The sequence below is a fragment of the Anabrus simplex genome, chromosome X (assembly GCF_040414725.1).
Source record: "Anabrus simplex isolate iqAnaSimp1 chromosome X, ASM4041472v1, whole genome shotgun sequence".
Classification (NCBI taxonomy): Eukaryota; Metazoa; Arthropoda; class Insecta; order Orthoptera; family Tettigoniidae; genus Anabrus; species Anabrus simplex.
The window spans coordinates 182,639,110-182,654,594 of NC_090279.1; the positions used below are offsets into that span (position 1 = coordinate 182,639,110).

Consider the following 15,485-nt stretch of genomic DNA (forward strand, 5'->3'; position numbering starts at 1 on the left):
TAATTTAAAAAAGAATTCCGTCAGCTGTCATCCACCATCTTGCATCGCAAACCTCAGTGCTGCACTCTTTAGCTACTTACCTTTGAGGAGGGCAATTTAAAAAAAATATTTGACAGCAGCCATCTGTAATCAACAGAGCACCGTACTGCCCTCTTTAGCTATATACCTTTGAAATGTGGTGGTGGATAATTTGAAAAATGCTTTTTGACAGCAGCCATCTTTAATCAACAGAGCATCGTGCTGCACTCTTTAGCTACTTACCTTTGAAATGTGTTGGCGGTAAATTCCACGTGCTCTTGTTTGGAAACAAATCCACGTACTTTTTTGACAGCTGTCATCCGCCATCTTTAATCAACAGAGCATCGTGCTGCCCTATTTAGCTACTTACCTTTGAGGCGAAAATTTGAAAAATTCTATTTGACAAGCTGCCGTCTTTAATCAACAGAGCACCGTGCTGCTATCTTTATCGTAGTAGTGGGCAGTTTCTACGTAACAGCTGTCATCCACCATCTTGCATCGCTAACCTTAGTGCTGCCCTCTTTAGCTACGTACCTTTGAGGCGGACAATTTGAAACATTCCATTTGACAACAGCCATCTTTAATCAAGAGAGCACCGTGCTACCCTCTTTAGCTACATACCTTTGAAATGTGGTGGCGGACAATTTGAAAAATTCTATTTGACAAGCTGCCGTCTTTAATCAACAAAGCATCGTGCTGCACTCTTTAGGTACATACATTTAACATGTGGTGGCGGATAATTTGAAAAATACCGTCAGCTGTTATCCGTGGCTTTATTTACCCATTCAAATCTCGCTCTAGTGAGGTTAAGTTGGCACCACTAAGGTTTAGGCCCGTCAAGATGGCGGCATTGAGGTTAGCGATGCGTTGTTGTCGATGACAGCTGCCAAAAAAGCACGTGGCTTTGTTTACCTATTCGAATCTCACGCTAGTAAGGTTTAGTTGGCAGCACTGAGGTTTAGGCCCGTCAAGATGGCAGCAGTGAGGTTACGATGCGTTGTTGTCGATGACAGCTGTTAGAAAGCACGTGGCTTTGTTTACAAATTCAAATCTCGCGCTAGTAAGGTTTAGTTGGCAGCACTGAGGTGTATGCCCATCAAGATGGCAGCAGTGAGGTTAGCGATGCGTTGTTGTCGACGGGTGGAGGAGCGGGCCCCTGGGAAGGCCCCTCGGGAGGAGCCGGAGGAGGAGGAGGCGCTAGAACCATCAATTATACCTACTTACTCTGTACTAGAATACTGCGGCTATGTCTGGATGAACAGTTGTCACATCACGCTCGTAGACGCTCAGCCAGTGCGGGCAATAACTGGTCCGATCAAGACTACAGGAACATTTTGAGTCGCACGCCCCAACCCATTTGGGAAGGAAACTGCTCTTGTCAGGGAATACGAGATGACCATCGGCAACCATCAGCTACCAGTCTATGAGGAGATTACTGGCACAGGAATCAAGAGGCTTCGCTTCCGACATCCTCCACTCAAAACAGCTGGCATCTTGGTTGAGCAAAACACGCCACCCTTGAACCAAAGGCCAGCACACTATTTAACCATGGATTCAGATATATTAAGAAGAAGAAGGTGAATTAGAACAACGGTAAATAAATGAAATACAATTAAATGGCGTATGGCTTTTAGTGCCGAGGGTGTCCGAGGACATGCTCGGGTCGCCAAGTGCAGGTCTTTTGATTTGACTCCAGTAGGCGACCTGCGCGTCGTGATGAGGATGAAATAATGATGAAGACGACACATACACCCAGCCCCCGTGCCAGCGAAATTAACCAACGATGGTTAAAATTCACGACCCTGCCGGAAATCGAACCCGGGACCCCAGTAACCAAAGGCTAGCACCCTAACCATTTAGCCATGGAGTCGGACACAGTACATAATAAGAATATGGACAAGCGGGTGGCGGGAGGAGGCTATAAGGTAAGATGTGGCAACACCTAGTTCTCGAAACACGTCTTAACGAAGCCAAGTTGCCAGTTGTTCAGTTTGCCGTTACAACCGTAGTAGAGTGTATTTGTTTCAGTGTTTCATAGGGTGTATTTATTTGTTTGTTTATTCAGTGTGTTAGTTCACTTCAGTTAGTCCTGTGATCGACATGTCAACCACCACAAGTTCACTGGAATGCTTCATGAGGAAAAGAAAGGAAGAACGTCACGTGACCCTGCTGGTCCGCACGTCTTACTCTACTGTAGAGTCTAGAGAATCACATCACGAGGCTGACGTAAGACACCAAAGTAGCATGGCAAGTAAACGACATTTCAGTGCATTTCAAACTACCAAAATTACATTATTAAATTACAAATCAAATGAAATATTATTATTATTATTATTATTATTATTATTATTATTATTATTATTATTATTATTATTATTATTGTTATTTATTCAGTTTTCCGTACAGGGTTGGTTTTTGCCTAGGACTCAGCAAGGGATTCCACTTTCACCGCCTCAAGGGCAGTGTCCTGGAGCGTGAGACTTTTCGTCGGGGATACAATTGGAGAGGAGGACCAGCACATCGCCCAGGTGGTCTCACCTGCTATTCTGAACAGGGCCCTTGTGGGGGATGGGAAGATTGGAAGGGATAGACAAGGAAGAGGGAAGGAAGTGGCCGTGGCCTTAAGTTAGGCATCCCGGGGAAACGATGGAAAACCACTTCGAGGATGGCTGAGGAGGGAATCGAACACCCCTCTACTGAGTTGACCACCCAACGATGAGTGGACCCTGTTCAGCCCTCGCACCACTTCTCAAATTTCGTGGTAGAGCCGGGAATCATACCCGGGCCTCTGAAGATGGCAGCTAATCACACAAACCACTACCCCATAGATGCGGACTCAAATGAAATATACTGTCTCCTACTATCCTTCGTTAAACAAAAACTAAAAATCCTACCGCAATGAAGATGGCACACAGAAACCTAATATTGCTACAGTACAAGTGTATTTACAATAAAATTCGCGTTATAAATATTTGTTAAACCCACGATTAAAGTTTTGATAACCTATTTACAAGTACGTTTAAATAACGTTAGGTTTATGTTTGTTTCATTCCATATCTGGCTTTAAAATCATACTTATTTCTTAATTATTACTACCTTCCTGTTATTCACCTTGAACCATATGGTTTACCATTCGATTTCCTCTCAAAATAATTGAGTAGAATTTTGTTTACACAGTGACACACACTTTCAAGTTTGTTTAACACTGTGTTATTAAGAGAACACACATTTAGCATTATTTATATTTGATTTATCTAATTTTGACATATTTAACTTTTGACAACAAATAGCTGTTTCCCAAATGACATAAAATGCTAAATAAAATATTTTACAAGTAAATGGACTGTAGTGGTTAGTCTGATTAGCTGCCACCCCTGGAGGCTCGGGTTCGATTCCCGGCTCCACCCAGAAATTTGAAACGTGGTACGAGGACTGGAATGGGGTCCACTCAGCGTCGAGATGTCAACTTCATAGAGAGGGGAGGGCTTTCGATTCCCTCCTCAGTCACCCTCGAAGTAGTTTTCCGTGGTTCCTACTTCTTCCCCAGGAAAATGCCGTGATGGTACCAAACTTAAGGCCTTCCCCTGTTCAGCATAGCAGGTGAGGCCGCCTAGGCGAGGTACTGGTCCTTCTTCCCCGTTTTATCCCCGACCCAAATTCTCATGCCCCAGGACACTGTCCTTGAAGCGGTAAAGGTGGGATTCCTACTTGAGTCCGAGGGAAAACCAACCCTGGAGGGTAAACGAATTAAGAAAGAAAGAAAGAAAGAAAGAAAGAAAGGGACTGTATGCCACACCAATTCAATTGTAAACGCAACTAGGTCTGCCTCAGATGGCAAAGTTACTTTTTTTTTTTTGCTAGTTCCTTTACGTCGCACCGACACGGATATGTCTTATGGCGGCGATGGGCCAGGAATGGGCTAGGAGTGGGAAGGAAGCGGCCGTGGCCTTAATTAAGGTACAACTCCAGCATTTTCCTGGTGTAAAAATGGGAAACCATGGAAAACCATCTTCAGGGCTGCCGACAGTGGGGTTCGAATCCACTATCTCCCGAATACTGGATACTGGCCGCACTTAAGCGACTGCAGCTATCGAGCTCGGTCAAAGTTACTTTACTCATATGTAGTTCCTTAACAAGGTCTCATGTACAAGGTGCTTTTCTTGGCCTGAGGACAGTATCCACCGCGACTATAGGAAAGAGCACACATGTCAAGGTCACGAGCTGACTGATAACTCTGCGTGCATGAGAAACAGCTGTTACGAGCCGTAGCCCAGAACGTTATCGGATAGCGCAAGCCTGGAGGGGTGTACATTACCCGGTCATATCTACGGTATTCCGTAGAATACATGTATACAGCGTCTTTCACATAAACTAAGAACGTTGAAGCGGCGTTTTCACTCTCCGACTGGGGTTCTGCAGTATGGGAGTCGGGAACATAGTTCTTGACCTTGCAAGCAGCCTACATGTGTTCGACCTGGCAAGCATCAGTCACCAATCTGAATCTCAGCTGTCAACGTGGTGAGTTATCATTGTAACACTGTATTTTCGCATGAAAGAGTTCTGGTTTCATCTTAATGGTCGTGTGAACAGTCATAACTCCCATTGTTGGTGTACACAAACACCTAATGGTGTTTATGAAGTCCCTCATTATGATAGAAAGATTGGTGTTTGGTGTGCTGTTAGTGCATACATACATACATTATCATTATAGACTGTTATGCCTTTCAGCGTTCAATCTGCAAGCCTCTGTGAATTTACTAAACGTCGCCACAATCCTCGATTTGCAACTAGTGTTGTGGCCTCATTTAGTTCTATACCTCTTATCTTTAAATCGTTAGAAACCGAGTCTAACCATCGTCGTCTTGGTCTACCTCTATTTCTCTTACCCTCCATAGCATAGTCCATTATGCTCCTAGGTAACCTATGCTCATCCATTCGCCTCACATGACCCCACCACCGAAGCCGGTTTATGCGTACAGCTTCATCCATCGAGTTCATTCCTAAATTAGCCTTTATCTCCTCATTCCGAGTACTCTCCTGCCATTGTTTGTACCAGCAATCATTCTTGCTACTGTTGGGAGATCAGAAGAATGCACGTGCCAGTTGAGGCACGGGGCGAAGGGGTTTTCACCAGCAAAGCCAGTGACGCAATGGTTACCATAGCAACTCCGCTACTACCCAGGCGACTTTACATTATCTTCTACTAGCAGCTCTTCGCTCTTGTCAGTTGTAATCCAGCAAACTGCAAAGTGCGAGTCTATGTTTTCGTGTTGTAGATAAGAGCAGATAAGAGCCGATCTGTCTGGGCAGAACGGGAAGTTCGTGCTTGCAGGCCACATTCCTCATTCTTGCATTCTTCTCATCTCTACACAGTACTTTCATGTGTGTTACTTCTAACTTATGAATAAGATATCCTGAGTCCACCCAGCTTTCGCTCCCGAAAAGCAAAGTTGGTCTGAAAACAGACCGATGTAAAGATAGTTTCATCTGGGAGCTGACTTCCTTCTTACAGAATACTGTTGATCGCAACTGCGAGCTCACTGCATTAGCTTTACTACACCTTGATTCAATCTCACTTACTATATTACCATCCTGGGAAAACACACAACCTAAATACTTGAAATTATCGACCTGTTCTAGCTTTGTATCACCAATCTGACATTCAATTCTGTTGAATTTCTTACCTACTGACATCAATTTAGTCTTCGAGAGGCTAATTTTCATACCATACTCATTGCACCTAACATGCATAAATAAATGTGTTCAAGACTGCATTTGTATAAAATGTGCCGAACAACATGCTTTGTAATCACGGTGTACCAGGAAAGTACAGTAAATAACTACTTCAAAGGTTGTTATAAGCGATGAAGTACAAAATACAAGGCGTTTACTTATTTTTTAGGGGCTTAACATGCTCAACTCCCCTATGAACAATTATGAATCAGAATAATACCGAAAACTGATCCGCTACCATACAGCTTCTGCAGTAAAACGTCACTATTTTAATAAACTTAGACGAAAGAAAATCGGCTATGATAAAAGTAGCATCTCTTCAAGCAACCGTACTGATATAGACGTACACAAATATAAACACACGCTAACAAATTACTGTGTTAATTCTTATGTCACAGCCTGAGTAGCTGAATGTTTCGACCATTGCTTGTAGACCAAAACAGGTAACTGGAGCCTGTCACCGATAGGCGAACACAGCCCTGAGTCAGTGACGTGGGGAAGTAAAAGCCGACATCGGCTGCCCCGGGTTCGATTCCCGGCCAGGCCATGGGTTTTCAATTGTAAATGATTAATATCCCCTGGCCTGGGGACTGGATGTTTTTGTCGTCCTTAACGTTCCTTTCCTCACAGTCAACACTCTACACTTCCGCAATTTCCAAATACACCCAGGTTCCTAACATATGGTGCAAGTAGGGGCAAAAGATCTTTCTAGCTCGACGCCCCGAACAAATAGCATTTTTTTAAAGCCGACATAGGGGAAGAGACTTGCGCCATCGTGCACCGGCACTACGCTTACGGCGGGCAAGCTTTGACACCCGTGGGAAAGAATGGTAATGGTGGTGATAATTGTTTTAAGAGGAAGTAGGCCTACAAATGGGCTACCATACTCTATATCACAATAATCAGCGGGATCCGACACGTCGAAAAATGAAGGTATCGACCAAAGGAAGACAAGGGCCACGAAGGATGTGAAAATGAAAGACTTCGTAGGCCTCGCAACCTAATACCATCGGGATCGGAAAAGAGCAAGAGTTGACCAAGGGGTGGTGGTGGTGGTGATTTTTATTTTAAGAGGAAATACAACTAGGCAACCGTCCCCTATTTGACCAAGGGAGGTCGGATAGGACAGATAAAAGTGAAGGAGCCAGCCACAAGTAAGTGGAAGCAATGCCAGGACTCATCTGCCTCTTAAGACAGGCAGGGTTTATCGTGGGTGTTATTCTACTGCCCCCACCCACAGGGGGTCGTGGGAGAGAGCCTTTACTTGTGTTTTTATTCTGCGCGTGTCGGTAACGGAAGCTGTGAGCTTTTATTTCTTGGAAACGACGTCATGTTAGTCAATAGCAGTGGCAGTATTAGTAGCTACTCGATTAATGGACAATGGCGCGTAAAAATAATGTACTTTTTGGAGTGAGTTGGTGGGACCCTGGCATTCATAATGAACATATCTCTCTTCAACAAGCATTGTAAGGTAACATTTATACCTATATATTAACTCGCGAAGTTACGTGTTATATGCTGGAGTGCCTCCCCCAAAGAGAATACGGCCTCTCCTAGCATTCTGTGTGAGTGGTGATGGTGGTTGCTGTTTTAAGAGAAAGTACAACTATGCAACCCTCCTCTAAAGGACACTAATCAGAGGAAAAAAATGGAAGGGAAGAAAGACGAGGACTACGAAGAGGGTGAAAGTGAAAGATTCCCTAGGCCTCGAATACTCTAATACCATCGGGGTCGGAAAAGAACACGAGCTGACCAAGGTAGGTCGGATAGGATAGATGAAAGCGAAGAGCCTGGCACAAGTAAGTGGAAGCAATGACAGGACTCAGCTAAGGTCCCCGTGGTCGCCAACCCACGCTCCAATTTTAAGAACCTTTGGGACCCCTTTTAGTCGCCTCTTACAACAGAGAGGGGGTACCGTGGGTGTTATTTTACCGCCATCAGGGGAAGCGTTCTATCTGAATCCAGTTCAACCTCCTTATTTAACTGAAGCCATGAAGTGCAGATACTACAATTTATTTATTTATTTATTTATTTATTTATTTATTTATTTATTTATTTATTTATTTATTTATTTATTTATTTATTTATTTATTTATTTATTTATTTATTTATTTATTTATTTATTTATTTATTTATTTATTTGTTTATTTATTTATTTATTTATTTATTTATTTATTTATTTATTTATTTATTTATTTATTTATTTATTTATTTATTTATTCACGAAGCACAAGATACAGCTACACTGAGCAAATTTCACTTGCACTGTCAACAGACTAATTAACAAATGTAAACTTTCATAATAAAATATAACAAACATAACAGAATATAACAAGATCAGGTAATTTTGTAAAATCTTTCTAGCTGCATAAGCTCCAATATGGACAAAGTGTTACAAGGAATAGCATCCATTTCGAACGGCACATCCAGAATTTTAGAAAAGAAAGGTCTATTTAACACGAAAGGTTTTTAAGCTTAGGTTACCATTATGAGCTGCAAAGAGTACATCATTTTTAAACCGTAGTTTTCTTTCAGTTTCTAGAAACTGAACTTAACCTGTATCTAATAGTTGGCACCGCTTAGCTTTCGGTAGGACCCGAAACGACCCTCAAGATATCACTTTGAAATTTACCCAGCTCTGAACGCCATGTGACTCTGCTGCTATAGAGTAACGTGGTAAATTAATAACATTTCAGCGCACTGATTTAGTGTTGCACTGACTCACTGACGGTTTTCGGCCACGCAAGGATGGGAAAGGAAAGGAAAAAGTAGTGCCAGTTCTGCCATAAGAAATACATAGCACACATTTAAGCCCCTAGCATGGGAAACCAATAAATTATCGAATAAACATGAACGTTAATCAACTGGATCGGAAACATAGCACTTGATTTTTTTTTTTTTTTTGCGTCGCACCGGCGCATATGTCTTATGGCGACGATGGGTTAGGAAAGGACTAGGAAGTGGAAGGAAGCGGCCGTGGCCTTAATTAAGGTACAGCCCCGGCATTTGCCTGGTGTGAAAATGGGAAACCACGGAAAACCATCTTCAGGGCTGCCGGGCACTTGAATCTGTTGACATACTGTAAATTCTAAGCTTGTAGCTCACGCTGAAAAGAACGACAGCAGTGTAATAATATTGGCTTTACGTCCCACTAACTACTTTAGAGGTTTTCGGAGACGCCGAGGTGCCGGAATTCAATCCCGCAGGAGTTGTTTTACGTGCCAGTAAATCTACTGACACGAGACTGACGTATTTGAGCACCTTCAAAAACCACCGGACTGAGCCAGGATCGAACCTGCTAAGTTGGGGCTGGAAGGCCAGCGCCTACTCGCCGCGGCAGATGTCAGTTAAGAACTGAACCGGATGACCTGATTCTGAATTGAATCTCTTCCCTTCAATGCACTTTTAACAACCTTCCACCATGTCGTAGTAGTCTGTGGAAAAATGACAGTCCCATTTTTCTCTTCAGAAACGCCAGGCACGTCTTCCATGGCATGCTAAGGATCCTTAAGCCGCCTCATAAGAGCAACCACCATCTTGCGCAAGCATCCCTCAAGATTACTAGGCCTACGTTATCGTTAAAAATGTTTAGCGCTAATTTCACATGTTTTCCTCTGAATAGAAGTTGAATGTGTTAGCCCATATGTAACCAGTCTTCTTTTCACTTCAAATACTACTTCCACATGTCTGTATTGTGCTAACAATATTAAGGAATGATTTTATTCACATAAGGAACATACAGTACAGAGTCTTACTGACATAACGTGTTGTGTACCCGTTGTTCCTGATACATTTCAAAATATGTTTGTTTGTCCAGCCCTTGTCCCGTTTATATTCCGGACGGCTCTACTTCTAAATTGACGTTTTGGCAGATTGTGGCTCTGTCTGGTGGTTATGGGCTGAAGCATAGACATCCAACCATTTCCGATCTGCCATTCAAATCGATTTACATCGGCAGAGCACGATCTCGAAACCTAGTTGCCAACTCTAATTTTTGCATTCGCCACGTGGTTAACCTATCTCGCTCAGTGTATGGTAATCGGTACGGTTCGCGATCTTTTGGATTTTCCTTCAGTAATAATTGTGTTTTTCATATTGTTGGAGGGTTCCAGTGACTCTGAGATCAGTAGAATGTTCCCTTTGTAGGCCGTAACCTCTTTCCAGTGCCAGCCATTAGCGGAGAGTGACGTGTATTTCCTCATTCTCTTTTATTCTTAATAATAAACCAAACCCCATGGCACTACAGCCCTTGAAGGGCCTTGGCCTGCCAAGCGACCGCTGCTCAGTCCGAAGGCCTGCAGATTGCGAGGTGTCGTGTGGTCAGCACGATGAATCCTTTCGGCCGTTATTCTTGGCTTTCTAGACCGGGGCCGCTATCTCGCCGTCAGATAGCTCCTCAATTCTAATCACGTAGGCTGAGTGGACCTCGAATCAGCCCTCAGGTCCAGGTAAATATCCCTGACCTGGCCGGGAATCGAACCCGGGGCCTCCGCGTAAGAGGCAGGCACACTACCCCTACACCACGGGATTCTTAATAATATATTCTCTTATAAGTGGCAAAAGTTGTTAGTAAGTGTAGTTTTTGTGAATTTGTTTTTAATCCATATTCATTCGTTTTTCTGAGTACGGTATCACATTTTACGAGGGCTGTTTACCGCGGTCATATTGCATCGTCCGTTCTCGCGGCAGTAGCGCGCTGGCAACAGAGGAAAGGCGATGCTTATTTGTTTCGCGAAATTTCAGAAACTTTAGAAGTAAGGCCGTGCGAACTATAACTACGGGGTCGGGTATGAGGTGAGATGAATCTGTCGTAGCAGGCTTTTATGACCGGGGACGTCAACCTCATCAGAGGATTCTTCTTCTGTGGTGTTCAATCAGAAGACTGGTTTGTAGCGGTTTTCCATGAACTCCGGTCTGTGCCTAGTCTCTTCAAGCCCAAGTAATTATCACAACCCTTGTCGTGAATGATTTCTTTTATATATCCTAGCCGTGGTTTACCTCTACGGTTCTTTCCTTCCACATTGCCCTCTGGTTTTGTGTGCAAGAGACACCAGAGGATTAATGAGATGAAACGAATGACGTGTTATATGATAGTACGAAGGGAGAGGGTGAAACCCGGTGCCGGAATATAGCCTACTCCTGTCGAATAGCACCAAGAGGTCTGCTCAATGCTTAACGTCTCCATCCGACGGACGAATCACCATCAACAGACTCATATGCCCTCACTCCATGTGAGCACTGCGGAGAGGTTTGGGATTTAATCCAGGCTTTTTGGCACGCAATCTAGTGATTAGAAATTGTATATCACCCCCACCCCCCTCCCTGCCGGTCAACATTCTGATGGTGAACATTTTTCGACGAACGGGACTCGAACCGGCTAATCAAGGTGTCAGACCGTTCACACTTCAACGATCATGACCAGCAGGTGGGCTATACATATCAAAATATGTAGTGTCAAATATTTACCCCCACCTCCCCGCAAACAAGAAACAGTTCAATAAATACATAGGTTATTATTGTACTACCTGTAAATCCACAGTATTGAAGTTGTAATGTATACAAGTCTTCTAGGACCTCGTGTATTGCAGCTCACTAACGTTGCAAAATGAAGCGAAACAAAATATATTTCTTGACAAATATTTATCTACACTTCAGTACATTCCACTGTGGATGCAAGGAACTGTCGCACCACACCAACATGTTCACTTAAACACAACATCTCCGTAACGTAATTCATAATAAACTCGCAATAACAGCGGAAGAACATACGTGCTATAACCGACTTTACTGCGCCATTTCTCGAACTGGTCTAGTGCTAGTCACGTGACTTTAGCCGGGCATGCCACTGCCTTCGTGATCTTGCTTGTCGGCCTCGAAACCATGACCAACTAGATCTACGCCGTGCTCCGAGCTAGCGATCAACGAGTTAGATGATGCTCGTTGATAGCGACGCATCAAGTCGGCTGTGGTCAAACTGATAATGTACGGAGAACCGTAAAGACAAACTGGACATATTCATACACTATTATCGTTCAAACTCTTGCGCATGTTCTGGGATCTTGTCCTCGTTGTAAACTTTTAAGGAATACGCGTCATCATAACGCACATTCATTACGACATCGCTGAAAGACCATGGTTTCCAGGTATTTGAAGAGGTTCGTGGCTTAGCGGACAACGGAAGTCACAGAAGGATTGGTATTATTGCCTTCAGAAATAAGAAGAGAGCTTACGTCATCGACCCAACCTTCTGCTTTGAAAGCCAGAAGTCGGAGCCCTCCGATGTCAATCTCTAGAAAAGAAATATTTTCTTACCAACAATTCCTTACTACAGCTAGAGGAAATCGACATAGTGGGTCTGACGATTGCAGCGAGGGGAAAAATTCCCGCTTATATCACCAATTTTTGGAAACAGATACAACGTTAGGGGAAATTGAAATCGTCGCATTAAGGGGTTCATTAATAATTATTGTAAAAAATAATTGTTACAATTAGGTTACTATTTAAATTTCTCAAGTGTATCTATTTATTTTCTAAAACTTAATGTAAACGTATACTTTGTCGCAAGGCAGCCTCGGCTTGAGTGGAAGTATTTCGTAAAATAAAATATGAAGCGCGTGGCGTTGTACTGTATAATATTTCACAGGTACTATTCTAACGGGGACCACTCAGCCTCGGGAGATCAACTGAGTAGAGGGGAGTTCGATTCCTACCTGAGCCATCCTCGAAGTGATTTTCCGTGCTCTCCCACGTCTCCTCCAGGCAAATGTCGGGATGGTACCTAACTTAAGGCCACGACCTCTACCTTTCTTCTTCCTTGTCTATCCTTTCCGATCTTTCCCATCCCTCCACAAGGCCCCTGTTCAGCATAGCAGGTGCGGCCGACTGGGCGAGGTACTGGTCTTCCTCCCCAGCTGTATCCCGCCGACACAAAGTCTCACGCTCCAGGACACTGCCCTTGTGGCGGTAGAGGTGGAATCGCTCACTAAATCCCAGGGAAAAACCAACCCTGGAGAGTAAACGGATTAACATTCTAAGTATGGCTTATAATATGTAGTAAAAAAAAAAACAACCAAACCCCATGGCACTACAGCCCTTGAAGGACCTTGGCCTACCAAGCGACCGCTGCTCAGCCCGAAGGCCTGCAGATTACGAGGTGTCGTGTGGTCAACACGACGAATCCTCTCGGCCGTTATTCTTGGCTTTCTAGACCGGGGCCGCCATCTCACTGTCAGATAGCTCCTCAATTCTAATCACGTAGGCTGAGTGAACCTCGAACCAGCCCTCAGGTCCAGGTAAAAATCCCTGACCTGGCCGGGAATCGAACCCGGGGCCTCCGGGTAAGAGGCAGGCACGCTACCCCTACACCACGGGGCCGGCATAATATGTAGTACAGTATATTATATTACCTCCATTGTTATTGAGCTAATGTAGTATTTTACCGGGCGAGTTTCCGTGCGGTTAGGGTCGCACAGCTGTGAGCTTGCATCCGGAAGATAATGGATTCGAACCCCACTGTCGGCAGCCCTGAAGATGGTTTTCTGTGGTTTCCCATTTTCACACCAGGCAAATGCTGGGGCTGTACCTTAATTAAGGCCATGGCCGCTTCCTTCCCACGCCTAGGCCTTTCTTATCCCATCGTCGCCATAAGACCTCTCTGTGTCGGTGCGACGTAAAAAAAAAAAACAGACCAAACCCTATGGCACAACAGCCCTTGAAGGGCCTGGGCCTACCAAACGATCGCTGCTCAGCCCGAAGGCCTGCAGATTACGAGGTGTCGTGTGGTCAGCACGACGAATCCTCTCGGCCGTTATTCTTCAATTTCTAGACCGGGGCCGCTATCTCAGCGTCAGTTAGCTCCTCAATTCTAATCACGTAGGCTGAGTGGACCTCGAACCAGCCCTCAGATCCAGGTAAAAATTCCTGACCTAGCCGGGAATTGAACCCGGGGCCTCCGGATAAAAGGCAGGCACGCTACCCCTATACCACGGGGTCGGCTATGGTGCGACGTAAAGCAAATAGCAAAATGTAGTATTTCGGAGTCCCAGAAGCACCGTCCACATTTCGTAAGAATTTTTAGGTTAGAATTATGCTATTGTCTATTCTTCCTCGGGTTTGCTGTTAATGAAGAAATGAGAGCAGAGTGGATTAAGGCCATTAGAAGCGAAAATTGGATCAGAATATGTTTATCATATTTCAAACCGGAATTATATTTGGTCGGTCCATGAAGTTGTTTTGAGGATGATTGCCCTGCTGTACAATAATCAGCAGCTTCATCGTATCTCCTTGTGGTTGGGGTTGGTAGAATAAGGCTCACGGTATCCCCTGGCTGTTATAAGAAGCGACTAAAAGGGGCCCAAGGGGCTCTTAATTTCGGAGTTTGTGTTGGCGTCCACGAGGTCCGCAGCCAAGTCCTGTATTGCTTTCACCTGTGTCAGGCTCCTCACTTTTATCTGTCCTATCCAACCTCCCTTCGTCAACTCTTCTTCTTTTCCGACCCAGACTGTGGAGGCCTAGGGAGTCTAATTTTCACGCCCGTCGTGGCCCTTGTCTTCTTTGGGCAATGCCTTCATTTTTCAAAGTGTTCGACCTCCTTCCATTTTTTCTCTCTGATTAGTGATAATAGAGGATGGTTTACTTGATGGTTGCACAACTTATTAAAAAAGTAATTACCACCACTCTAAAATATGTAGTAAACAATGTTGCTAAGTCCACTTTGGTGATTAATTGTACATTCCCCTCAAGAATTCAGATTGCGGTATGGCTTTATTAATAGAGTACTCCTTGTCTTACTGGTATCTGGTGATGTACATCTCCTATGGTGGAGATACTCATTTTATACAATAGTACCGATAGTCAAGTAGCGAGAGAGTGGATTTAAGCTTGCGAGCCGTGAGAAATTTTTCTGTACAGCTTAGTAAGTTAATCAATACCTCATAGGTCTGTTGGCCAGATTTTATTTTATTTTTTTAAACTATTATATTATACTTGTGCGATTCGAAGTTTCCCTAGTCCCGAGAAAAATGTCTTTTCGTATATATCTGCAACGTAAGAACTGTCATGTTTTGCTCTACATGGGGGGGCGTGGCTGTTGAATTCGAGCGATAGCCACAGAGAGTATTGTAGCGGGTAGCTCTCTATTTCGTCGGCACTATCGGCAGCCCTCAAGATGGTTTTCCGTGGTTTCCCATTTTCACACCAGGCAAATGTTAGGGATGTACCTTAATTAAGGCCACGGCCGCTTCCTTCTCACTCCTAGCCCTTTCTTGTCCCATCATCGCCATAAGACGTATCTGTGTCGGTGCGACGTAAAGCAACTAGCTCTCTATTTCCTTTACTTCCTGTTAAACATCTGGGTTGCTATTTTTTACGTAACTTGTTGGAAAAAAAATAAACCTGCTCGTCGACAACAAATTAGGAGTAAACATCATGTTTGTCTATTCGTCATATTCTAGGCTACGGCCACAATTGCGTGATTTTACGCAGCTGGACGACAGAGTCCGTGACCGCCATTTGCGTGTTTGCACGGCGTGATTTTATTAGTGTATTCTTCTTCTTCTGGAAAGGTGTGGTTGGACTCATGTGTTATCGTCCAGTGACAAATTATTAGTGTGTTGTAACTTAAAGCTTCGCCATTGCTCTGCATAATTATGAAAGGAATTCCATTAAATAATAACTCCGTTGTTGCGTTATATTCTGCGATGGTTGTTCTTCGTCGTCGTCGTCGTCGTCGTCGT

The 15,485-nt window shown here is 44.0% G+C and overlaps 1 protein-coding gene across 1 annotated transcript in view; it reads left to right on the forward strand.

Moving 5' to 3' along the window:
• The window catches only part of LOC136886232 (farnesol dehydrogenase), a 191,709-nt gene that overhangs the window by 71,976 nt on the left and 104,248 nt on the right, over positions 1-15,485 (forward strand). The gene's annotated exons all lie outside the window — the stretch shown is intronic.